Source organism: Melospiza georgiana, chromosome 5 (genome assembly GCF_028018845.1).
Source record: "Melospiza georgiana isolate bMelGeo1 chromosome 5, bMelGeo1.pri, whole genome shotgun sequence".
Lineage (NCBI taxonomy): Eukaryota > Metazoa > Chordata > Aves > Passeriformes > Passerellidae > Melospiza > Melospiza georgiana.
The window spans coordinates 4,915,108-4,942,327 of record NC_080434.1 but is presented as its reverse complement, the minus strand read 5'-3'; the positions used below and the strand labels follow the sequence as shown (position 1 = coordinate 4,942,327).

General features: G+C 36.0%; 1 protein-coding gene across 17 annotated transcripts in view; it reads left to right on the top strand.

The window, feature by feature from the left end:
- TENM3 (teneurin transmembrane protein 3) overlaps positions 1-27,220 on the top strand; it is a 1,287,001-nt gene that overhangs the window by 782,167 nt on the left and 477,614 nt on the right. Inside the window, exon 1 of one of the 17 annotated variants that reach the window (XM_058025027.1) lies at positions 16,751-16,766. The exons of the other annotated variants lie outside the window; for them this stretch is intronic. The gene's annotated coding sequence lies outside the window, so the exon portion shown is untranslated. Of the gene's footprint in view, positions 1-16,750; positions 16,767-27,220 lie in introns of those variants that run through there. 17 annotated transcript variants of the gene reach the window in all.

Genomic DNA, 27,220 nt, shown 5'->3' with positions numbered 1-27,220 from the left:
GAAAAATAAATTTGCATTATTTATATATGTGAGTGAAGCCCCTGCCCCTGGAGTCCTTCTGTACCCACGTGCCCAGATTTATCCCACAGCTTCTGGGTTTTGGCCAGAAATGTTCTCCATTCATGGAGGTTGCAAAGCTATTTTTAACAGTATGTGCCACAGATTTGGCATAAAATCAATTTTAGAATTCTGCAATTTCCAGTATAATGATACATCTACATGTGCATTCAGTGACACAGGCGCTGCACACTGCATCCAGGTCTTGTGAACACCCCAGACTAAATTAAATAATTTAATATTTGAATTTTAGACTGGGCAATATTTTCTTTGGTTAGGACAGCAGTTTTCTGATTAATGTTTTTAATTTTAAGCAAGGTCTAATACATACAATAATAAAAGTGACAGTTCAGCTTATAATGAGTTAAGGATGTTTCTGAGAATACACAAGAGGTTTATAAGAGACTTCCAAAGTTTATTTTTACGGAACAGAAGCCCACAGATTAATGCAAATATGGTTTTTTCATATTTTACTGTGTTTGTGTATCTCTAGCTTTAATAATCTCAACATTGCATTATGAATAGTGCTTGTGCTTTCAAGGCTGTTTTCCAGTTAAAATAGAAAAATAACATTATGAGAGTAAAATAATATTTGCAACCAGCTGCAGTGATAACTAGGAGGAAAGTAACACATGCAGGACTGGTAATGGTACAGTTTAATGGAAGTTAATAACAAAAATACAAAAGAATGAAAGAATGTAAGTGTCCTATATATACACAGCACTATTTTTTATAACTCACATAACTTTGACGGCTGTCAATGGTGCTGCTCTGCCATACACGGAATCCAAAGGTCCCGTTTGGACCATGGTTTACACTTTCCTCTATTGACACTTTTTCTGACACTGGTGGAGGAGGAGCAGCCAGGATCCTTCTCACTCTGTTGTGTTGGCCTTAACTAATGTGGAGGATCTCTGTCCTGTGAGGTGGAGCAAGGCATTGCCTTAAGCTTTCATCCCAGCATCTGTGTCTTTCCAATGCCAAGTGGGTGAAATTAATCTCCTGCAGTACAAATAAGTTTCTTAAAAACAGCAGTCGAATAAAATTGTTCTGTTTAGTACTGTTAGGTTTACAAAAACAGCTTTTCAGATGTTAGAACTTTTCATCAGAGTTCACAGATGCCAGGAAAAAATAGCCTATGTCAGTGGAGATTGTACCTTGTGACAATAAATGCACTTAATGTGGGGTGAATGGAAGCCTTGATCCTCATGAAGAGGTAAACAGAAATAGATACCCACTGGGTTTTTTCTATTTTCCCTGGCTGACCTCCACTGATGTAGCTGAGCTTTCCTCTTGCGATATTTTCCAGGTTATATAAAAAGAGATTTTTTTGCTTGGGCCTCCTGGCTGAACTGATGAAACATAAAGCCTGTTCTCAGGCTGTGGAAGCCTGATGGATGTGCAACAGCTGCCAGGCTGCAACTGGGCTCCAAAAGGAAGCCTGAGAGATGCAATTGGTGCTATGGTTAAAAGTGAAAGATGAATACATTTTTCTGCTTTAGACAGATGTATAGAAATCTGCACAATGTAAATTTGCTGATTCAAATACTTTTGAGAAGATATATAGAGATGATTTAGTGGAGTGGAACATTAGAATTAGGTATTTTCTGATAAATAGAATGGGAATCTAACACAGAAAGGGAGTGATATCTTAAAAGAACTATAATATTTTTGCTTTTTAAATATCTGGTATCTGAGCTAGCCTGTGCTGCAAATGACTGAGGTATGCAGATTTTGCCAGAAAAAAAAATACAAAGCAAGTTACTGAGAAAGAAATGCAGAGTGGAAAATGAAAAAATTGATATGAAGAGGATAGAAAGTGGAAGTCTGTGATGCAGCAAAGGAGTGGTGAAATAAAATGAGGAAAAGCCTCAAATTAAAGATAGGAAGTGCTGCCACCAACAAGCACAGCACAAAACCCAAGAAAAAGCAGCATTTAAATGGCCTAGATACAAATAACACATTACTGTCTGTTGGTTTCTCTAACAAGATAAAAATAGTTTTCCTATGAGGCTGATTTCATAAGGAAAGGAAAGTAAGAGTATGTTTTGAGGGAATGCCCTAAAAGTGAAAAGCTCATGTAGCTTTAAGAGCAACAAAAATTATTTATGAACCAAGTGGGGCAAAGGGCAGACTTCTTTTTATAAGGGGGCAAAGTTGGCATACAAAAACAGAGAAATACTACTTAAGGAATAATGGATAATGCAAGAAATAACGATAAAATTACATAATTTCTCATAATTTCCTAAATAATAATAGAATAAATCTGAGACTACGTCAGAATATTCAGATTCAAGAGGTAGGTTAGAAATACAGAATTCTTGACTTAAGAATTTCTCTTGAAAAATTTAACCCAGTAGGTAAACTAAAAGTGCAGATGTAACTGCATCTTTCATTTGGTGAAGTAATTCCATGACTTGCACACCAGTTTCCTACAGAAGAATTGAATTTTGATTGCTTTGTATTAAGGTTTTATTAGTCCATAATGTCCCATTTTTTCTGGACATACAGAAAGATATTCTAGGAACAACCTTATAAGTGAGACTGAACCTTAAAGCATGACAATGGATTAAGGATTCCCCAAAAATAGTTCTCCTCTCTGGATTCTATGTGTGATACAATCATGGTACATCTTGAGAGGGCATGGATAGTGTCTCTTCTTTCTTGGTGCCTGAGTTCATGAGACATTTTGTAGTGTCCTATTTTGAAAAGTCTAGCTTATGATCAAACTGGTTAAGAGCAGCCAAGAAGTCCAGAAATTCCCTTGTGGACACTACAAGACAAGTATAAAGGCAGTACAATAAAAAAAATATCTAATTTCCCGTAATTTGTTTAGTCGTTTTTGTAGGTAAAAAAAATTTAATGTCACCATAAAGAAAATAGAAGATTGAAAAAAAAAAAATAAGGGGGGGTATATCTGAGCACATTCACACATTTGTATATTTCTTGTTTACTTAATGGAAAAAAATTAGACTGGAGCTTGAACCATGTGCATATTGTGTTAACAGCAAATATTTTACTTAGAAGTCTTACATTTAGTTTTAAAAAGAGATTCTAGTATATTGCTTTGCCAGCTTTCTAGCTTCATAGGTGTCATGTAGCTGAAATAATATAATAACTATTAGATATTAATTTTAGAAATTATCTAAAGGATGGTTTATATAATCTTTATACAGTGCAGGAAATTAAAATCAGAGTAAGGTAAGATCTATGAATATGTAGAAAATTATCATTATGTTTTATGTACATGTTCTTAAAATTACTTTAATAGTAAAATTTTTGGAGTGAGTGCTCATATTCATATTGCATAGTTCCCTTTAAATAGATAGTTTTTTTCTATAATGCTGATATATAATACTGGGCCGTTGTGGTACTGCCTGGAACTGGTTTTAATATAATTTAAACTTGTTTCGATCGATCGACCAGGACGCGAACGGTGCTCGAAGCGGCTGCGGTACAACGAACGCCTTGTTGGAGCAGGGAGCGGGTTTTTTTTCCCCCGAGGCAGAGCCGCGGCCGAGCACCCTCGGGGCTCTGGGGCCGGGGGTGCCGCGGGCAGGACAGCGGCGGGGCCCGAGGGCAAACCCGGCGGGGCCTGAGGGCAAACCCGGCCGGGGCCCGAGGGCAAACCCGGCGGAGCCCCGAGGGTAAATCCCGGCCGGGGCCCGAGGGCAAACCCGGCGGAGCCCCGAGGGTAAATCCCGGCCGGGGCCCGAGGGCAATCGCGGCCAGCCCCGGGGCTGCCCTGCCGTGAGGCGGCCCCTCCGCTCCCTGTGCCCCCGGCGCCGGCTGGCACCGCTGCCCCGCAGCTGCACTTCGGGAAACAAATGGGACCATTGGGCTGTGGCATGGCTCCGAACACCCCTCTGGCTGTTAAAGTCCAGGGATTTTTCCCAGTAAGCAAGGGGAGAAGGGCGGGACCCACAGCTGGAATCCCTCCCATGGCTCCCGCAGGCCCAAGTCGCTTCTGACCCGGCCCCAGCCCTTGGTCCCAAGCCCTTTGTAGGTGTTATTGTCTCCTGGAGTGTGTGTGTGCCTCCTTGCATTGTTCTTCTGAAATCATAGGTGCTTGCTTGTACTTTCAAATTCCAGGTCACCTTTCACTATCCAAAATTCACACAACTTCTGGTTTTTAATAGACAGGATTGCTCCAATTCCTGCAAAAACTTGGTACTCCTGCGACTCCATAACTCAATCATACGTTTTTCCTCAAGGTTACTGACAGTGTAGAGAGACAACTGCAGGGAATATTTCCTCAAATTTTGCAGAGAGCTTGCTATGTAAAGTTAATAAATAATGAGAGGAGACTTGCTCTGTTACAGGAGGGTACCACTTGGAGAGTCCGAAGGCTCCTTTCAGCTCTAGGCTCCTCTCAGCAGTCCATCACACTACACGAGACACTGCAGAAACACGAGGCAGTCAGGTGAGGGATTTTGTGTCCTGAAATGTCTTACAAGACTGAACTGAGGACAATCCTCAAGGCCCTTTGAGCATTTCTAGAGGGAAATGTTTCTGGGGATGCAAAAATATTTAATACTAAGTAGTGCTGAAAAGAAATGTGTTTTATCAGAAAAGTCATCATAATGATTTGGGTGTATATGAATTGCAGCCAATTTAAACACAGGCAAACAGATTGAATTTTTATTGTTGTGAATACAGAACACATTCTCATTTATATTGTTTGATTGAAAATCATTATTATTTTGTGTATAATTGCCATAATTTATCACATTTTTTAAATTTTCCAGTAATGTGGCACTATTTGTCTACAGTTCCACTCTAATTGCACATAATTAATTATTCACTTTGCTCAATTGCTAATTGCCTTTTAAGATACACTTAAATATAAACATAAAAATACCACTTCAAAGAGAATAGAAACATAGTTTGTTAAACTTTTAATATCTGTTATAATTGTGGCTTCATAGAGTGAGGGACTGGAAAGTGTTAAAGCATTAGTAAAGTAGGAGGCCCTTATCAGACACAGAGGACAACACTGTCCACAAGAGTGAGAAAAGAGGTTAAGGGAGTTGGTGCCCTCTTTGCCTGAGTCTTTAACAGAGAGACCAGGGCAGTCAGTCCCCTGAGCTGGTCAGGGGACAGGGACAGGGAGCAGAGCAGAGCCCCTGCAATGCAGGAGGCAGTGCTTACACACCTGCTGTAACTTAGCTTAACAAAGCTATGGGGCCAGATGGGCTTCACCTGAGGGTACTTACTGAGCTGCTGCAAGAGCTCTCCAAAACACTCTCCAGCATTTGTCCTTAGTCCTGGTTAACTGGTGAGGTCCTGAATGACAGAGGTTGGACCATGTGGTGCCCAGCTACAAGAGGGGTTGTAAGGAGCATCCAGGGAGCTGCAAGCCTGTTAGCCCAACTCCAGTGCCAGGGAAGGCTATGGAACAGGTAAGAGTGCAATCACATGGCATGTACAGGGCATCCAGGGGATCAGGCAAGGCTAGCCAGCATGAGTTTAGGACAGGCAGGTCCAGCTAGACTGACCTGATGTCCCTTTATGACCAGGTGGCCCATTTATTGGATGAGGGAAAGGATGTGGAGGTAGCAAGGTGGGGTTCAGGCTCTTCACCCAGGCAACTAGTGACAGGATATAAGGAAATGAGCTCAAGCTGTGCCAGAGGTTGGGACTGAACTTTGGGAATAATTGCTTCACTGAATTGGTGGTTAAACATTGAAATGGGCTGCCAAGGGAGGTGATGGAGTCAACGTTTCTGGAGGTGTTCAAGAAATGACTGAGTGTAGCACTAAATTCTGGGTTTTACTGGTGTTTGGTCAAATGATCTTAAAGGCCTTTTACAACCTAAATGGATATTTGATTCTATAAATTCTCGTGCTTGATTTCTATACACTTGAGTGTAGTTCAAAACTACATAACCAGGTAAATTGTAGTGAATGAGGTGGCAGCTTATCAGAGGAATAAACAAAAGATCTGGTTGAAAATATGAATAATCTTGTTCTAACCTCTCTGCACATACAGTCTTTATTGTGCTGAGGCTGAAGAGGGAAGGCCCCAGTTCTGGCACACCCTCAGCTGATTATAAAGGACTGGTTTGTGGCACTGTCAGAGCCATGGTTTTGCCCTTTCTGGTGAAGGAATCTTGTATGACTGTAGAGAAAGGAAAATATTTAATACTTCTTTAGTGCATCAATGAGCAGAAATAAGAATGTATGATACAGCTCAAAATTACTCCTTTAAATGCAATTTATAAAACCATGCTTTGAGAAAACCCAGTAACAGTCTAAGCAGAAGAAAATCTTAGCATCGAAGTAGAAATAATCTTCCTGAATTCAGCTGTCTTTAGAACTTAGAAGTATCTCATAATCAAGTAGTTACTAGTATCTAACATATACCTGTTAGTCCTGGTGCATATTTATGTGCATATATATGTATATGCATGTATGTGTACATTTCTAGACCAGCAGTCGAGACTAAATTTGATAGTCTGCCTGATCTAGAATTAGCATGCTGCACGTCAATAATTAGTTTGCATTACTAGCATGTCTCAGATATTAATAAGGGCCGTTACAAGAGAGCTAGTTGACAAATTTGGGCAGATTAATTAGCTTAAAAATACAATGCCCATGTATATGTATTTTATCATTATTATTTTGAGAACACTAGCTGAAGAACGGAGTTTAATGGGCTTATAAATGGACATGAACAAACTGTACCTCAAAAATGGTGGCAACTCACTTAGGATTCAGAATGCCATCCCATTTTCATTCTCAGTATGAACTGAGTTTGTATTGTACAGTACATAAATGATTTTCCTCGACTTTTTAAAAGGCAATATGTATTAATATTTTAAACAGAAGTAATTGCTTCTTGTTCAGCAATGGGTTTCATTTATGAGTGTTTATCCCTAGCAAATGGAAAGTATGGTTAATCTAAGTTAAAAATGGATTCTTTAAATAGCTCTAATTGCATTCTGTTTATATTTGTATGTTTTAGACTCTTAAGATTTAATCAGTAGCAGTTCTAACAAACCATAATGTTTATTAGCTGGTTTTAAATTATTCTTATGGATGATAGTTCAGTGAGAAAATAAATGATGATTTGCCTACTATAATGCATGGTAAATAAAAGATGGACCTGCATAGAAAAGAGAAATTACATATTATATCACTTGATTTTTATATTAGAAATACAGACTGAATGGAAGAAAACTTGAAACAGGAAAGGGAACAGCTTCTATTTCTAATTTCACTTATGCAGATTCTTTGTAATTTTTGCATGCTTGTTTGGTTGAATCAAAACTTTGGAGTGTTATTGTTGTTTTAACATTATTTTCCATCAATCAAAACAATTTGTTACTACATACTGGCACTTTTGTAGATGCTACTAACTTTACACTCCGAAATCATACCTTGTATGAGGACTAGGTACAAAATTATTTCTGAAGCCTCTATTTTAGCTTGCTTAAACATCCTGAAAGTAAGGAGATTAATTAATAGATAGCCAGAAAGTTTTTTCACAATGGAATGTTCATGTCAAAAGAAAGACATAGTGCAAAGTATATAATAGAATAAAGTGATAATCTGAAATCCTTAATTACACCTGTCTAGATAATCCATAAGGACAAACTGAAAACTAATTATCTTATGTCTAACATTATATTATATTTAATGAGATCACTTTTTAAAAATAAACCGTGAAAATATTTTACATCAAATACTTTGAAATGCAGTACTAAAATATGTTAAATGTTTAAAGGTAGAAGAAAGTATCGGTTCTTTTAACTAAAAAGTAATGAATCCAAAATAAAAATTTGTCTGGATTATATTGGTGTTATATATCTCTAGGCATTCAGGGCAGTTCTGCTGTTCAGGGTAACCAAAACCTGGTTGCTTAAAGACATGGAGCCAAATTCCCTGGTTGGATCTGCAATGTTCTTGTGATTTCTGGAAACAGGTTAGAAAGAGGCTATTTCAGAACACGTTTGCCTGGAAGTGCTCCAAAAGGTTGGTCTGTTCAGGATTATCAAAATACCCTGCCAAGAAATGTCTGACGTGCTGTGTGTGATCCCAGGAAGATGGGGGTGAGTGGGCTGGGTGTGCCAGCCCCAGATTATCTGAATTCTTCCATAAGGGGAGTTGTCAGCCATCTGCAGAGTTGTATTTGCCTCAATAAAATATGATTTTATTGATGTAGTCTATGAATCCAAAAGTGGGCAGTGATACTATATATTTGTTTAATGTTTTCAACTGATCTTCTGTGGATGTAAAGTGTTACAGCCACATTATGCACTTGTGGATTTCTCTCCACTTCTCTCCCACCTCCTTAATAACTTTAAAACACAAATGTTTCAACTAAATTTGACAGGGGCTAGAGGTCTCAAAAATACTTATGTTCTTACAAGCTCCAGGAAAAAAAGAACACATATAACCTCTGAGTTCCCTGTTAGACAGAAAATAGGCAGCAGGAGATGAATCTCCAGTTAGACACTGGAGAATCCATTTAGGAGAAAAACAGCAGTACAAACCTTCTAACTGCAAGAAAACCTTCAGAGCTTTCACCGTCTTTTAACAGCTTAATCAACAAGTCATAATCACATCAAAACCTGATGTTTCTTCTGGTAGACTAGAGTTAGTGTGTTATGAACATTTAGAGGAAAAGAATACCTCTAAATTGATTAAAAAAATTAATGTTTCATTCTACCCTTTTCACAGGTGATATTGAAAGAATTCTTTGAAATACAATTTTTTTTACAACCTGTAGACCTATTATGTTTCTGTTGCATTTACAGTGTCATTAAATGGAATAGGACTTTTCTCCTTGTTAAGCTTATTGATTGAAAAAACCCAAGGTTTAATAAAATCTAACTTTAAATTAGTTGCTTAAAGCCAAGTCTCTTATAATATGTGATTTCCCTCTGTGGTTCAGGTAATCTTTTCTTATCTTATCTAGTATTTTGCAAAGCTCTATGGAGATTTTCAAGTTACCAGTATAATATAAAATTAATTTACATAAATCTATTTTTCTTGAATGTCTCCTAATAAAATTGTAATGTTCTGATTGTAAAGTAAGGGTTTGTCTTTGTGTATATGAATGTTCTTGGGTTTCTTACTGGAAGTTAACTGTGGCAGTGAATTCTCTGCTCTAAAAAGAGGTGCTAGCAGAAGGTTAAATAATGTCATTGTAGATATTTAGGTCTTACTTATTCTCAAACACAGAAAATATTAATAAAAGGCAGTATTACAAAAACAATTAGATTTTGTCCTTTTCCACTGTAGGGAGAGATTTTTACTTACAATGAAGAGGAAAATTCAGACAGGATTCCCTCACTAAGATGACAGGGGTTGTAGAGTTGGAAGAGCTCAGCTTTGCTCCTGTAAATAAATATTCATGTAAGACTAGGACATTATATATGCTTCTTAAATTTAGCTTGGAATTTAGCTGCCAGCTATGTTGACGCCAACACCTCCCAAATGTGAAAGCCTCAACCTTGTTCAAACATGATTTTAGAAATTTATTCATCCTTTATATGTCATTTTTTTTCCATTATAGTAAAAGTAAAAACTTTCCAAGTTTAAATACATACATGGAATGCGAAAGGTTTGGTCCACAGAAAACAGCACCCCCCTGCTCAGGGAGACTCTGGCTAAGAAATTGCTGGAGCCTAACGCCGTCATCTGGAAAAAAATCTTTCTGTACAACTGCCCTATTAATGCCCACTACTGAAAGCAGAACTTTGGGCTAGGTCAAGCATTGGTCTAAAACGTTGCCCCTGATTTTATGTTGTGTTTCATGGCCAATATCTCAAAGTCTGTTGCTTTTCATTTTTCTTTCTAAATAACTCTGATGACGTATATTCCAAATCTCATTGCAAAAGATGAAATCAGAAATTTAAACCTACTGACTTAAATAACAGTTCTCCATCATTTGAGGGATGATCTTTCTCACTTTCTTCGTGTTAGAACAGTTATACATTGTATAAATAGTTTGTATCCTGGTGATAGGGAAGAATGATTGCCTCAGTGGGTGTGGTACGCAATTGGGGTGTTTGGTTATACTTAAGGAGAGAAAGACTTTTAGTCCTTGCCATATGGTTCCCTCAATCACTGTCCTCTTTTATGGTTTTGACAGTCAGTTTCATTCTCTAGAAATTTTCTGTTTGGCATCAGGTCAGATTTTCTGGTTTGAGTGATGGTTGTTCCCCAACATGGGCAAGGTGCAGATTTCAAAGACTTAGAGGAAGACTAAAAAAAAATCACTTTGGATCTTTTCTTATTTATTCAGAAAAGAAATACTACAAAGGATTGATTAAGATTAGAAGTGTTAACTCTGGGGAAACATGTATGGGGAGCAGGAAACTTCTTGAATTTTCTGAAAATGTTGTGGGGTGTCACTGCGCATAAGTTGTGGGAAGCATGATTGTGCCCTCATGAAAAACAGAGAGGTGGCAAAGAATTTGCAGCAGTCATGTATGCCATTTAGCTTGATTTCTTTAAAGATCATAGGTATGTAAAGCAAACTGTGCAATATTCTTCTGTCTCTAGGTACTTATATTTAATATATATGGAACCTTATCTAGACAGAGCCTTTTTTAAAATTTATTATTGCATTTTTTTCCCCTTTAGATTTCAATTTTAAAATAAATCCTGTGTACCTAAGGTCATATTTTAAAGTGTGTTCTTCATGCCATTGCCCCTAATGACCAATGCTCATGGATTCTGTATTGACTCACAGGATGACACTTTACCACACTGCTGTGCTTCTTCGACCCACCTTGGAAATTACATTACCTCATTATAGATTTTGCACAGAAGTTCAAATAGATTTAAATTTATTCATACGCCCTATGATTCTGGGGATGTTTTCCTCTTTTGTTTTGCAAACATGACATTTGCTTTCCAGTCCCCCAGCTTGAATAGATTTTGCAGATTGAGAAAAGCAGTGAGGAAAACATGACTGTACTCCTTACCAATTCTTTCTGATGGTTCTTTCTTCTGTTCTTCTGTCCTATGTTATAGAATCAAGCCCTTCATCATCAAGATTAGAAATAACTAATAATTTTGACAGTACAGACATTGCTATGCCAGAGTTATTTGCCTTTTTAAATAGTTAACTGCATACAGTTAGTATTCCTCGCCATTTGCCTGCATTCATATAATTGTGAGGGAAAAATGTTACAAGACAAAGACTTACTTTCAGCATTTTAGAAAGCTGTTCGAATAGTGCATTGATAACATCTCAGTATGTGGAGGTCCCATGTGATTCCACCATTCAAGAGAAGTTCTTTCATATGTGATTAATTCCAAGATCCATTTAATCCACCACATTATGGTGGTCAATTTGGGGCATCTGTGCTGATGAAAATGACTTTTGATTGTACCTAAATGGCTTTTACATGCAGTACTCCATGCCAGTTTACGCTCCAGTTCAAAGTGAGATAAAATAAAAGCCATTTTCTGGATAGGACTTTTTTTTTTCCTTTTTCCCCCTGGTTAGCTAATCAGAATTTATATCTTCTTTCAAATTAGCTGTTTCGCAGCGTGTGATTTACAAATATTCCTAGATACTTCTGGGTATTTTTCCTTTCAAATTTAGATCAGTGGCATTTTGATTTTATTTATCATCACTTTTTCTATGGTACATATTAACGTTAATCTCTGCGTTACTAAACAAATGATCCATCATTTGCATGTTGGCTCAAATAAGAATGTACATGTGCAGAAAAACAGATGCACTGGCCAGAGAATATAGTAGGTTCTCTTTTAGAAATAGGCTGCATGAAGAGATTTTCTTTAAAGCCAGTATGTGTTAGAGATTTGGCCTTATTCCTCACTTCCTAAACTCTAAAATTCACCTTTCAACTGATTTTCAGAGTGCTGGACATCTGGGTGTGAAATGAATTGTTGTCTCGGCCGAGAGACAGATTGTAAAATGACTCTGTAAGGATTAAGCCCTGGGTGACTACCTGATAGAATGATGGAGTCAATCTTAACTGAGAGATTGATCTGATATCACTCAAAAAAGTAAAAAAAAAATAAAAAGGGGGGGGGGTGGTGAGGTAGATTTAAACTTAGCTTGCAGCTTTAGTTATCTAGTAGTAATTCACAGACTTGTCCCCCAGGAAATTCTTAGAGTCTCTCAGGTTTCTAAACAAATCATAATTCTGGTTGCCACTATGTCTAAGGATTGAAAAAAGAGAGAAGAAAGAAAGGAGAGTTTTTTGATATCTTTTTGAAATTAGTAGAGGAATTGATAGTGTTATTTTATTCTTTATTTTTTGTTTTAGACATAAAAAGATGCCAAGCATTGCAGATTAATAAAAAGGTACTGCTATGTTTAATTGTTGAGAAAGTCTAAGATAAATTTAAAGACTAACATTTTATTTTATATGGTAATGACATCGGGAAAGTGTGAAAAAAAATCTTGGGAATGTGAACATTAAGTCTACTAGGATTTTTTATAGCTGCTATTAGTGGCTTGACAGTTTATGAGGAAAAGTTAGAACTGTGTCTCAAGAATAGTCAATAATAGTACATTGAGAACCTTCTTCTTCTGCACATTCATTGTTCTATAGTATTTTGAAACTTATAAGGTGTCATCAGTATCTTCATTGCAGGTGTTGATGGTTAATTAGTGTCTCTACATTTTATGGTGATTTCCATTTTTACAAAAACACATATTTGAAATGTCTTTGTACTTTTAATTTTGTTTTTCAGACTCTGAAATAGTCTCCTAAGGTTACCAAGAAAGAAACTAATACAGCTCTTGCTAAGTCCTGTGATCACAGCCTATGAAGTATCATTTATGTTTACCATATTCACTGATAGAGATTAATACTGGGACGAAATAGGATAGAGCTCTCAATTACTATTCAGATTTCTACTGCTTGGAAAAATAATATTGCATTGAAAAAGTCCATGTAAAAACTCTTGCTGTAGAGATCACCAATTACTTATTACAAAAAGGAGTGAGTTAGTAAGTTCTTACAAAAAAAAAAAAAAAAAAAGGAAGATAAGAAAATGCATATAATAAGTATAGAAATATTTTAATATTATTTATCTAAGGCATCACAAGAGTTTGCATGTAGCCTACCATTTTGTACTGTGAAATGTGTAAGCAGATGACATTTGCAGCAAGACCACAACCAGCTGGAAAGTATTTTAAAAAAACTTTTATTTTCTTTTTTAAAGTCTAGAATTCATCACAACCTGCAGATTTATTTTACTAATGACATGCATTTGTTTTATTTTCATCATTCAGGAATAAAAATTTTTTAGTGATCCAGTTATGGTCCGTATTGTGATGCAATCATGGTACTCCTTTGCTTCCAGATAATCCCAGTCAGTTTACTAAGTGGCTTGAATGAGTAGGAGGCAGAAAAATAAGACCATATCTTTTTGACATTGAGAATTTGACAGAGAAGGCAAATTTATCATTATAAAAAAAAATTTCCAGGAGAAGCTAGGGCCTGCCTTCGAATTTGTTTGAAACTTTAAAACTTGCTCATTCCAGGTTGTATATTTCTTGGAAAGATTTCCTGTCTGAAAATGTAGACTTCCCCTTAAGTTTTTCTTTCCACAAGCTGATAAACCCCAAATGCTTTGTTTAGCTTATTAATTTTATTTTAAACCATGTACATATGTATAGTACCTTTCCAGTGAAATCCAGTAGCCTGCTTAAAAACTGACATCAGAAGTGTATCATGGAGGCTTGTTGCATTTTTGGGGTTTTTTTAAGTTTATTACAAGGTATTTTTCTATGTGTCTAAAAACCAAAAGTAACACCTTTCTTGATCTCTTGAATATCTGAAGCCATTGTCTAGTTAGACTTGTACATAATTTGTCTGGCTAAACGAGTTTTGAAAGTGCAGCCAGAATTTTTTTTACTGACACCATGACACATTGTCTTGCTGTTTATTTTACCGCCTGGTTTACTAATACCTCTAAACTATCAATGACCATTGCATCTCATTTGCATTAGTAGACACTGTCTTAAGAACCATGAAATATTCTATGTTTTAAGTCCCCTTTTGGCCTCTATGATGGCATCTGGGAATCCAGAAAAATAAAGGGAAATACAATGTCCTAGTAACTGTTTTTTAAAAGATATATTTTTACTTAAACATAAAACTTGATGCACAAATAATCAAGGTGATCCAGACTGAATATGGACGATTCATCTGTTAGTCTGCATTTTGGGATTAAGGGCATAATACTAAAAGCAAAAAACCAGAAGGTGGAATAGGTGTTCATATTTAAAACTGAATATTTACTGCCAAGGCTGTTAACAGGAAATGAAGCCATAAGGAAATGTCATGTTTAACTAAATTCAGAAAGTTTCAAAGAAGGACATTGAATGATCAAAAGTTAAGTGCCAGATGAACACAGTGTCAGTTCTGAAACCTTATCACTAGTATAAATTTTTCCAAGCCATTTTTAAATTAAATTATTATCTCAAGATAATAAATAAATAAATCCAAAAGACAATATAGTTTTCCAGGGCAGAAATCAAATTCCTCTTTTGGTTAGTTTGCAATAGCTGCCTTTTTAGTTTTTTATTTTAGTATACAGGCTCTTTTCTGATAGTCTTTTCATCTCTAATGTTCCGTGGTCACCTTTTTTCCTCTACTGTAATTAGGGTAAGCTGCATGATTCAGCCCAATTGTTGGCCCTTGTAATTGCTAAGGCAATAACATGTGTTACCTTATTCCATCTCTTAATATAGTCCTATATTGATTCCTGTGTTATCTGAAGGTAAGCAATGGATGCAGGTTTCCTGAAAGGCTGAAGATTGAGAGGTCTCCAGGCCTGTATCTTTCTGTTCTTATTCTCTAATGATAAATTCTTTACCAAGACTGACAATTTGACGCCTTGGTGAGTGTGAACACCCTCTGGCTATCTCCTCTCTGCAATCTCTCATCTCAAATTACCATTTTGCTCCCTTAACTCCTGCACTTGAAGACTTCAGGATATTAGCCATATCTTTGTATCAGAGTATGCACTAAGGCCCCACTGTTCCAGCTCCTGGATGCCAGCTTGGGACATTTGGCCATATAGTGTGATCTACCATAGACATTTGGTCATGTGCCCTGGTCTATCTTATTCATCCAAAGCACATTGAGTGCTCAGACACTGGATGTATCTCACAGACAGGCCAGGTTTAAACAGTAGACCAAATAATATTATTTCTACACTGTGACATTTACTTCAGCTTTACTAAAGACATTATAGATGACTCAGTGGAGGTTAACACGTAGGCTAATCCGCTTCACTGAGGATTTTTTAAAAATAGAATATATAATTTATTATAAACTTAATTACAAGTATTTACTTCAAATATTAAAATTGAGTCATCCATTTCACAAATATCAGCGTGGCAGGTGTGGAAGCACAATGTTCTTTAATCTCTAACCATAAATTTGAATAAAACAAAAGTATTTTTAATCTTACAGATCTCCATCATCTAACCAACTGTGGTTGTTTTTCTGAATCATTTAATTTCTTACAGACAGATGAATATTGTACCAAACTTAATTTTGTATGATCTTAAAACAGTGGAAAGTTAAAGAAATGTATGATTCTCAATCTTCTATTGCATGCTCAGAATTAATTTTATGTTCTTATCGTGGGCATTTATCACAGGTACAATCTTGAGTCAGGGAAATTCACTTGATTTATTTCCAATTAACATAAGCTTTTAATCACTGATTCCAGTTGTGAGAAAGAGAGAAGACAAAATGTTGGAGCAAACTCTTCACCTTCATGCACATACCTCTCCTTTCCCCATCCTCATCTCCTGTGTCTGATGTCATTTGTTGCATTTGGAGCCTTCAGGTGGTCCTGGAGACTGGTCTGCAGCAGCTCTGTCCTTTTGCTGCTCTTTGTTTTTTACTCCTTTCACCTGCTCTGCCATTAATTGGCACATGACCTGCAGACCTTTGGGGCCCTTCAGCCTGCTCCAGCATGGTATCATCCATGGGATATAACTCTCCTTAGAAGTGCACCTTTATGCTGCCATGGTCACAGTTTTTGGAAGAGCAAAACGAAACTTGTGGTAAGAATGTAATTAGAAATGTGGTATTTAGGGTTTTGTTATTACACATCTCACTTCTAAGTCTTAAATAATTTCTGTTTTCAAATCCAAATCAAATACGACTTTTTGATTTTATTAATCTTCCCCACATTGACTAGAATGGTATATCAAGAATATTAAAAATTTGTTGTAGGTTATGTACTCCCACGTCTGGTGGATTAACAAATGTGGGCAATTCTCTACTTGTTTTACTACTGCAGTGCACAGAAAGCAGCTTTTGTGGCAGTCAGAGCTTAGATGTTTTCATACATCATTCATTGTTTAAATGAGTGGCACAAACTTGGTGCTTAAAAATTCCATGCCACTCTCCCCAGTCCAAGACACTACCTCTGAACCCATGCTATCAGCCTCTTGTTTATGTGTGAGGTGAAGTGGAAATCCTATCCAGCTGCTGGTTTTGGAAAGGCCAGGGTTGGGGGAAGCACCAAAGGGTTTTTTTTAATTCCTACTTTGTTTCACAAAAAACACATCCTTGTGGATGATTTCCTACTGGGGAGGCTGTTCATGAAATGTTTTTAACTTCAGTTGCCATCAAGCCAGCTGCAACTCTATAATTTCTACATTCTCAAACTAATACATTCTCCTGCTGATCCTTGCAGGCTCTGCTAAAGAAATATAATAAATCCGTAGGATGGACGGTGAGACAGGTAGGAGAGGCAAACTTTATCCATTTTTAAATATGCAATTTGAAATTTTCCCTGTGACATCACCAATGCAAACGCCAGTTACCTCATGAAAGCCCAGGTGATTGCCTGGATTAACAATGTGATTTTGTTCTTCTTCATCCAGCCTTAGGGAGGCTGTAAAGGAGCATCAATTTTCTGAGGGAAAGAGCTCTGGTCTGGCACTCATGGCAGTGGCCTCAGTTCTCTGAAAGAGTTCTGTGGGACAGGCAGTGTATACAAACACGGGCTAATGCTTCCTCTCTGCCCGTAAACAAGGTTGTTGCCAGGCCAGACAAGTCTCCCAAGACTTCTCCAAGTTGTGGAATTATGTAGAAAACAAATATGTACATTGCATTTATGTGTATTACTGTTACTTTAGCAAGGTATATAAGCTATATTTTAAAGTTGTGAGAAAACACTCTTTTACAGCATTTACTCACAGATTTCATAGTAGATCTTTATTCTTCCTTGTGTTTACACTGTAAAAGCACATACATCCTACATAGATAACACACTGCTGTCTGCAAAGTCAGGCACATGCTCACTTGAAAATGTTTATATTGTAAAAAAGATTATGCCTTTTTTAGGAGTTCTTTCTTTGCGTTCTTCATCATATTGCACAAAATCTGCATATTGTTGTATATAAAAGATTTGGAATACAAAGGGTCTGGGCTTACCAGCAGTATGAACCAGACCCAAGTTAATACTGCTGCTATTTTTGTCCTTAGCAAAAATAGTGCATTCTTTTGCCTTTAAAAGCTGCTTCAGCAAGATGCTAGATCAAAAATTGCAGAATTAATTTTGGTCAGACCCTGATGTCTGTGTCTTTCATTTTTAATACATGCAATATGTAAGAACAAAATAAAGAAAAGCATAATTTTTCTGTGTCTCTGTGAGTATCAAATGCTTAATAAAAAATTTTTTTTTTCTTTTTTGTTCAGAAAGGCCAAAAAATGTCAATGCAATGAGTTAAATTTCCTAATATTTCACTTGGCTTTGGTGAAACACTTTGTAATACTTATTATTAGCATGAAATACTGTAAATTAAGATGGTGATCAACTACTTCTAACATCCAAATGATTCAGGCACATGCACTTCTAAGAACTGTGTTGCCATGAAACATTACCCTGGAAAAACTGGGGTCCCTAAAGTCACTAAATCCATTGGTCCTTTTGATGTTTTTTGATGAAAAGCAATAGATGAAACTTGTTACAACTTCATGTGTTAATCTTTCCTCTTTATTCTGTCCTTCATGGATTCAGATCCCAAATGAAATTCTAACTTGCGATAAGATTGTGTTGATTTGGTTGGGGATTATTTGTTATTTCTGATTAAGTGTCTTGGTTTGGGAAAGGATTATATTCAATTTATATTTAATTATGAGGGGTTTTTTCACTTATGCTTAATATTTTCAAGGAAAGTAAAAAATTAACATTATTCTTTGGAAAATACTGGGAAAAAGTCATTGCAGTTTTGCAGATCTACTGCATTTTTCTGCATGATGTGCAACTATAAGTTGCACATATCATTAAAAAGGAAGCCGGTTTTCATTACTGTGAAGGAAACACAGAATGGAACACAGGTCATTCTTCAGTGAAATTCTGTCACACATCATATCATGACTTCCTGGTCTTGTGATTGTTCCAGATCTACCTAACTAATGTGGGCAGCAATATTGGGTTTGGTCACTCCAAGGGAAATTATTATAAGTGAAAATTAATTCGTTCAAAGGTAAATAACTAGAGATGACATTATTGTTAATGTCTCAGCTTCTTGCCATATATTTTAATTTATAAAAATTGATGATGAATGTTTCATTAAAGTGGATTTTGAAATTTTGAGTTTACTTTGCATTTCCAATATGTTTTTTACATTTGTCTCCCAGTGTGGGAATCTTTGAGTCAAGTACCAGTGTTTCACAATAAGTTTGATTAGAAGGTTGGTATGAAGAGCAATTTTATTCATATTGTGTGACAAAATTGAATTTGCAGTCTTATAATGGCCATATATATAAAAAGTATTTATTTGTCTTATTATACTGCTTTGACTTATTATACTGTTTTCTGGCTTAAAAGGATTGTGAAAGCTATAAAAAAAATGCAGAATTAGGTCTTTGCCCAGTACACCTCAGTTCACTGTGTAAGGTAGGAATCATGGTCTCAAGGGGGAAATAATGTGGGAGAGCACTTGGGGTAAAATTGGTGTCACAGTCCAAAGAATGTCAGCCATTAAACAATTCAGAACACAGGCCAAGTTATCTGAGCTGAGGGTGACACAGCATCCCCAAGTAATTCTGGAGTCAGATGCTAGAGTTTCCTTTCAGTTCTAGAGATACTGTGATGGCAGGCTGACGTATTATCCCACCACTGCTTGTTTTAAGCATCTCTTTTTCTGAGAGAAAGTTTGTTCTGTCTCTTGCCAGATGCAGAAATTCTTGCTTTTCACTTTCTCCCTTCCACAAGGAGGATATAGCCTTCCCCTTTTAGAAGGAGAATTAATGAAGAAATCTGTGAATGACAGTAGAGGATGGTTTGTGTCTTTTATGTTTCTAGTGCACCCTCATATATATGCTGTACTTTGGTGGTCCTCCTCAGCCCTACTGGATATCCTGAGGGGTACAGGCCCATTTCCAGGAAACCTGAAGTCTTTGAAGGTGGGAAACTTAAAGGTGCAAAGAAACTAAGTCAGGCAACACAGGCAGTGTAACTAGAAATGTTTGAGAAGCAGAAGTAAAATAATGAGGAGAAATGTCAGCTGCTAAAGAAAGAAACTTTTTTCCTGCCACCCTCCACAGATGAGGTAGTGAACCCTTTCATGCTACCTGCAAAGATGAATTCTAAATATTTGGGATATGAAGAAATGAACAGCCATGTCATTGACAGTAATACAAAAGAAGCAGAAAATTTGTAATTATTTCATGTGTTTCTGCAATACTTACATTGTTAAGGTCAACAAAAGCCTGCAAAAAATGTAAATCGGTAACACTAGCGGAGAGCAAGGTAATGCACTTTATTATTGAACACAGAATTATTAAGCATGAGACAGGAAGCCTTTTCATTGACAGGATAAACAAGAGCCATTGAGGCACAAGAGAGAAGAAAAAAGTTGGTTGGAGCCATTGTTTTTTGCCTCTCCTCTTTTCTTCCCTAGAAGACTGAGGACAGGTGTCTTTATTGTGATGATAAGATAGCTTGGTGAAAGCGCTGGGGCCTTGCATCATTAAGATGCTGATTGCCCAGTGTCACAAGCCTGCTGAGAAATTCAGCCACTAAGGCAAGTCCTGCTGGGTGAGCTACAATCACATTTTCCTGATGTGGTTATGTTCTGCTGTAATTTTTAGAACAGCAAATCTAATTAACTCTTTCTCTGAGAAAACACTGTAAACTTATTCTTCATTTCTTCATTCTCACACTGTCATGATTATCACTATGATTGTTGTTACTATTATTAAGTTACCTCTGACTGGCCAGTCCTGTCTGTACATTTTTTAGAGCTACAGCTATTATATATACTATATAGCTAGCTATTATACTATACTATTGTATAGTACATTATGTATACATATACATATATATATATATACATATATATATATACATATACATTATAGTATATTATAGTATATTATTATACATTACATTATATATTATATACATTATAGTATATTATATATTATATTATATATCTTATATATAATATATTATATATATTATATATATTATATATATTCTATATAATATAATATATATTATATAGTATATTATACATATACATATATATATATATATATATATATATACACATTATAGTATATTATATATATAGTATCCAGTGTATATATACTATGCAATTGTATTATCCTATATAGGTACCTATTATATACCATATTTAGAGCTATTGGTTATGCTCTAGTTCTGGACTTAGTGCTTATCCAATGTGTTGGAGAACATTCACAGCTCCAGGCACCTCAGTCAGGAATCTCCAGATGAGTTACCCAGTAAGGAGCAGGCAGCAGGGTGATAGCATGTGATTCCAGGTGAAGAAAGCTAAACAGGTCATTTACTCTGAACGTATCATTGCACTCTATGGAAAGGTGGTAACATTTTTTGCTCCTAGGAAGTCTGTGGGTTTGTTGCAGAACTGCATGTCTTAGTGTGGTCATTTACCGACCAGTCTTGACTGCTTAAGCTTCCAAAAAAGTCACTGAGGAATGTAGTGACAGCACTGAAAATAGCCTACTGTCTTAGCTTCTGCTACACTGAAGTTAATCACCCTCTGAGGAAACTGGCTTAGTGAAAGCTCTGAGAGTAAGTGGATCATTTGAGATTTATTTTTTTTCATTCTTGTTCTGCTCACATTTTTCTCTTGGCAACTGCCCTTATTTAAGAATAATTACACTGAAACTGTGTCAGGGGTGGACACTGGAGAGCAGAAGTAACTTGAACTTTTTTCTAAATTCTTATTTTTGTTCCCTTCCAAAGAACCATCTCAGGAGAGTCAATTAGAATAAAAATTATGACTCCTTGTACAACTTTTGGAAAAAATAAAACAAAACATCTTTTGATCTGATAGATTTGGACAATCAAATTCAACAAAGATGTCAAATATCCCATGACAGCTGTCATTGACAGTTTTGGCAGTTTTAGACTATTTCCTAGCTATGACTATTCTGATGCCATTAAAAGCTGTATAGATAGAAATATCTATACATCTGGAAGGTACATTTTCAGTGTCTACATCTTTGAGTTCTCAGAAGAGCATCAGTTGTTTAGCATTTATGCTAAGGGTTGATTCTTTGCTCTATGTTGGGGAAATACCACATTTCTAAATATGCACAGGGAAGCCTGTAGCTATAGTTTGCTGTATACTTGATAGCATCTTATGAATGGAAGTATATGCTTTTCATTCCTCTTTGTTTTGTGTATATTTAATAGCAGTACGGGGGGGAAATGTTTTGGAATAAGTAGAACAATTTGATTAAAATGACATATCCACTTCTGAGCAGTCTTTGGTGTCTTTACAGTTATTTAATGATTTGTCTAACAGTAGAATAGGTTACCAAAATCAACCAGATTCTCACAACGTGTGATCCGTAGGTCAAGAGTAAGAGAGAACAGAGCAGGTTCCAAAGTAATTTAATATATTTTATGACTGCCAACTGTTTTCTGTCTATATACTTTCAATCCAAGTTGAGTTGCAAGTGAACTGATTTTCGTGATCTCAACTTAGTGTTATAAAGCAGTATGTATATTGCTGCAGATTTTGGCACGGTTACAGGAAATTGTATGTCTAAGTGAGGAAGGCTGATGTTAGCTTGAGCAGTGAGGAGGTTTCTCAACATCTGTAATTTTTTTACTTTAACAGAAGACACCAGCTTCCATTCTTCTATATGAATATTGTTCAGGGGCAGATTTTATAAGAATCTGAGAAAATCTGTTGCTAACTTTTGGATTATTAGACTTTTTTTCCCACTGGTGTGTTATACTCCAATTTCTTTTTCTACTGAAGATGGTTCTGCAGAATACCACCTGTTGTTTCCAGTTCTGTGAAAAGTTTTCACGTTTCTTGTTAGTTATAACACCTTTTCTGTGAATATCATTCCAACAGAGTAATTCAGCCAAAGGGGGATACAAAGGTCTCACCAGGAGGAAGTCATGACAGAGCACCAAGCTGTAGCTATGTACACATAAGCAATTATCTGTAGCTGCTCACTATTTCAAAATAATTGGATCAACAGTGTGTTTTCTTTAAGAATAGAATAACTCTTATTGCTGTTTTTGAGCATACATTATTTCAAGTTGTAAGCAAGACACAGGTCTTGTATCTAATGAAAGTTCATTACAAGTTCGAATCAGAGGTATTTTTGTATCTTGTATGATGATTGTTCTTGTTATAGATTACTTCCAACATGCCATAATAGGATATGTTTGATGTTAAGAAATACAACAGAATATAAACTTTCTTCTTCAGCAATGAAATAGGATTATACTGTTTGGCATTACTGATTTCTGGGCAAAAACCTGTATGCTTCATTTTGGTGTATAAAGGTTCTGAACTCTCCCTCCAAAATTAAGGCTGACTTGCAAGTAGAATAAAATTTAAAATTTAATACCTTTAAGAAAATTCTGTTGATATGTTGCATGCTTTCAATTGTGGAGATAGAACACTGAGTTACATTTAAAACATATTTTTTTAATATTTGGATTATCCGGCATATTGTAAGTGTTTTAGAGACATATATACCTGTTATATACCTATTCATAGAGAGAATAATTTGTTCTCTTTCAATAAGAAGAATTAAATGTATATTAGGATTATTGTCAGCTCTATTTATGATGTCATTAATAATCATTAAAAACAATAAACATTAATGTGTGTAGAGAATAGTTTAGTATAGTAACAACTATTTGCTATAATGTTCCCTTTGCCACTGCCTTATTTTATCATCAAGAGAGGAGAGAGAGGATCTTGGATCTAAAAACACTGAATTATTTTTTTCCATTTTCTTTGTATGATACTAATAATTTTAGGAAGACTTATATTCTTACTTGATTTCCTTTTTCCTTTGCTTTCCTGTTAAAATGTTATAGCAGGACATAATGGCACCTGTTCCATCTACGTACAGTGAGAACTACAGAGATGATGTCTAAAAAATCTGTTTTCTTCCAAGTTTCTTTATTTTTGGGATGATTTTCTACTTATGTCTAGTGAAATGTTAGAATAATGGCTTTTTAACAATATCTGAAGTTACAGAATTCATATTTCTATCACTGTTTTTTGTTTTTAAATCAAGAATCAAAGCTAATGCTTTTGATCAGAATTTCAGTAGTTGGTTTTATTCCTGCAATGTACATTGCCTATTTTGATAACTGTAAGTAGTGTTATTACTGATTGGTGTCCATGAAGGTTTGCCAGGATCTGGCACGATCCCAAGGACTTTTTCTCCAAATTTCAGAGGGATTAAGAATAAGAATTTGTTTTTTGCAACATTGCCATAAAGTTTATGCTGAAGTGAGTTACCTGTAATATGTGGTTGTACATTACTTCATATTGCCTTTTCTTTTATCTTGAAAGAATTATTATTTCAAAATAATTTCAAAGCACAGAGTTGAGCCCACAAAAAGTACCACTGCTGATCTTGAACTGTGCAGTGCTGACTTTTTGCCAAGCATATCTTATCTGTCATTCAGATGTCAGTCCTCTAATTCCAGGCACCTTCCTATGGCACAGGCCAGAGGAAGAATACTGTGTGTGAAGCAATAAAACACTGAATATCCAAATACTTCAGGGGTGACCTGTATAAAATTATCTGAATTGCCTTTTTGTGTTTTTGTGATTATTATTTTTTATGAAGAGTTAACTTACAATCAGACAACTTTCTGCTTATTTTTCCAAACTTCCTTCTGATGGACTCTGCAACCAACAGAACTTGTTTATCACAGTATGTTTACCATGTGTCCATCTTATTTTTAATTATGTCATTTTTAAACTAATTTTTCTAATTACAGAATTGTTTTGCCATAATATGGTAAAAATACAATAGATTATTTTAATTTTTTTGGTTCTAAGAGTCTCTTTCTGTGACTAGTTATTCTTTTTTTATACTATTTTAAGTCTTACAGAAAAACAATAACTTCTAGTAAATGTTTTTTAAAAATCAAATTTAAAGCACTATTATCCATAATGCATATGCATTAGTTTTAGAAATAGCAATATCAATGTGAGTGAAAGTTTAGCTTTCTCTCAGTGGCATATGCAATATTTTTGGCTGATTAGATAATAGCTTCTTTGTGGTTTGTTCATTTGTGAGCATAGTGGAAGCAAAGGTGAATAGGCAAATAGACACTGCACTAAGATTCTTGTGGAAAACCTTTTCCAAGGAGTGGAGAACCAACTGGTTCAACAGAACTAGCTACCTCATGTTCTGCCATTTGAATCAGAATAGAGATGCATAAAATGCTGAAAACAGTACAAGTGACTATTAGAGTTGCTAGTTTTTTATGTTTATTTACCCAGATGTAATTAAGCGGTGTGCAGCACAAAAGAGAATTAAGTCCAGTAACCTTAACTACAAAATTAGTTTGTGCTGCAGTAACTATTTTTAAATAATAAAGGAACAACAGAAACTGTATGAGGAAATATGGTGAAGCAAAGTTCCCATTTGTCTTGAATCGTCTTTAGAAAATTGTTAAGGATTCAGCAGGGGAAAAAATTACAAGTTAATGGAACTAAGATTTGATAAATCATGTCGTTAGGAAGCAGAGGCATTACAAGAACAGCATTTGTAAGGAAAATGTAAAACTACGTCATCATGAAGTTTCATAGCAGTAAGGCTTGTGCGGAGTAGGGCTCTAGGATTTCAGGTCACAAGCTGCTATTTTAGTTACCCATGCCAGGAACTTTGAGAGGATCCAGTTTGAAGTTGAAGGCTGATTTTGCTATCCCTATTTCTTCAGCTAGTCATCCATGGTCTACATTTAGTTCTGAGTCTCATCCCTTCTTCTGCTTGTTTTGGACCTGATGACTCTATCTGAAATTCTTTGACACCTATTTCAGTCTGAGAAAATTGCTTGTTGGTGCTTTCTCTTTTGTGACTAATGTGTCTATGAAGAACAATTTTGTTCCTTCTCTTTTCTCCAAGTTTTTTTACTACTGAAATCTAGGCAGAGAATCTGAGATGGAACTATGAATGCAGATGCATATTTCCCCCCTTATCTACATGAAGTAGTTCAGATGCTCTATGCACTGTTGAACGCTGTCAACATATGACAAGTACCAGCAGAGGCTTAGCTGGCTTTCAACTAGAAAACAAGCATTAGCTATAGGTCACAGAATAAACATAGATACAGGAAGAACATTCAGCAGCAAAACATGAAAATTAACAAGCACAACTTATAGAGGACAACAAAATTTTATAAAGTACACATTACCTCTCTCGTGCCATTTTCCAATGTGTACTCTTGGTGACATAAGGGCCAGGAGCAGTTTCAAGGCCTGAGTAATCTTGGAATCTTAACTTCTATGCAGCAGTGCTTCAGTGTGTTCAGGTTCTGCAGTGATGGGTGTTGTCCGAAATCTAGTAGTACATTTAGAGAAATTACAGCAAGAAAAGGGAATATGAAACGCTGCTGGAAGTCAGGAACCCTTGCAGAATACATATGCATGACACATCTTTTTTTCAGCACAGGCTTCCCTGGGAACGATGTTAAGCTAACAAGGCTATAAGAATGGCATGATTATTTTCCACAGACCTGCTCATGTGTCACTTATAATTGATATTCTGAGATGCCTAGCTGTTAACATTTAGGAGTGGTCACAAGGAAATCTTATCAAAAGCTGAAACTGAATCCAGACCAACTTGAGCCTAGGGTAAATTCCTGGATACTTTCTTTGACTTGTGATTATTCCTGCTCTTACACGAGCGCTGCCTCATTTGAATGTGGCAAATAGAAGAATAGGTAAAAAAATTAAGAAAATAATTTAGCTGAACTCATTTGTGCAGGTTTCTTGAAGCATGACTCAAGAGCAGGGGATCAGCAGAGACCTATTTAGTAAAAAAACCCAGTGTTAAATTCTGTTGTATTTTAAAAATCATTGCAGAAATTTAATTTGGTTTTTGTTTCTAGAAAGCACACCATTTCCCTAAGAATATGCACTATTTGTTACTCATTGGAAGGGGAGGTCAAATGTCCTTTTTTCCAGAATTTATTTTGCTAAGGATTCATAAAACAGGTGGCTATAATTGAACAGTCCTTAAGAAATACCTGTAATTTTAACAGATTTATTTTTGTGTTATTAGAAAGAGTGTCTATTAGAAGAGTTGCTTAGACATCTGAACTTCAAGAGATTCACTATATGAGCAGATACAAGGTATTTCATTAGTCATAGAGAAAGCTGTGAGGGGAACTGGGGAGTCCCAAAGATAGTGTTAAAAACTGCTTGATGTTAAACAGATATATCAGATTCAAGCTTAGGGAGCTTAGGTTTTAAGGTGGTATCCAGGCGTTTTGTTTCCTTTCTACTATGACTGTTGAGTGTGTATATAACATTTTTCTGCAGGAAAAAAGCTGACATTACAGGTGGATAAAATGAAATTTGATGGCTTAAAGTTATATCTTGATCCAGGTTTGCAGGGAGAAAAGAGAGGAACTCTGGTGCTGAAATATAAACATACAATAGGTCATTGCAGTTCTTATCTTTGAATTGCTTGTTACACTCAATATATACTGATACATCAACACACAGAACACAAAGATATACAGTTGGCTGTATTGCAGGGCCCATGTGTATTGTTTCTCTCAGAAACAGTTTTTTCCTCTAATTGACCACAGATGTTTAGATCTTTCCTTTAGAATAGTAAAAGCCAGAAAGTCATAACAGACAGCAAGCCTTTCTCTTTCTCTTTCACCACAACTTGCATAGTTTCTCTGCAAAG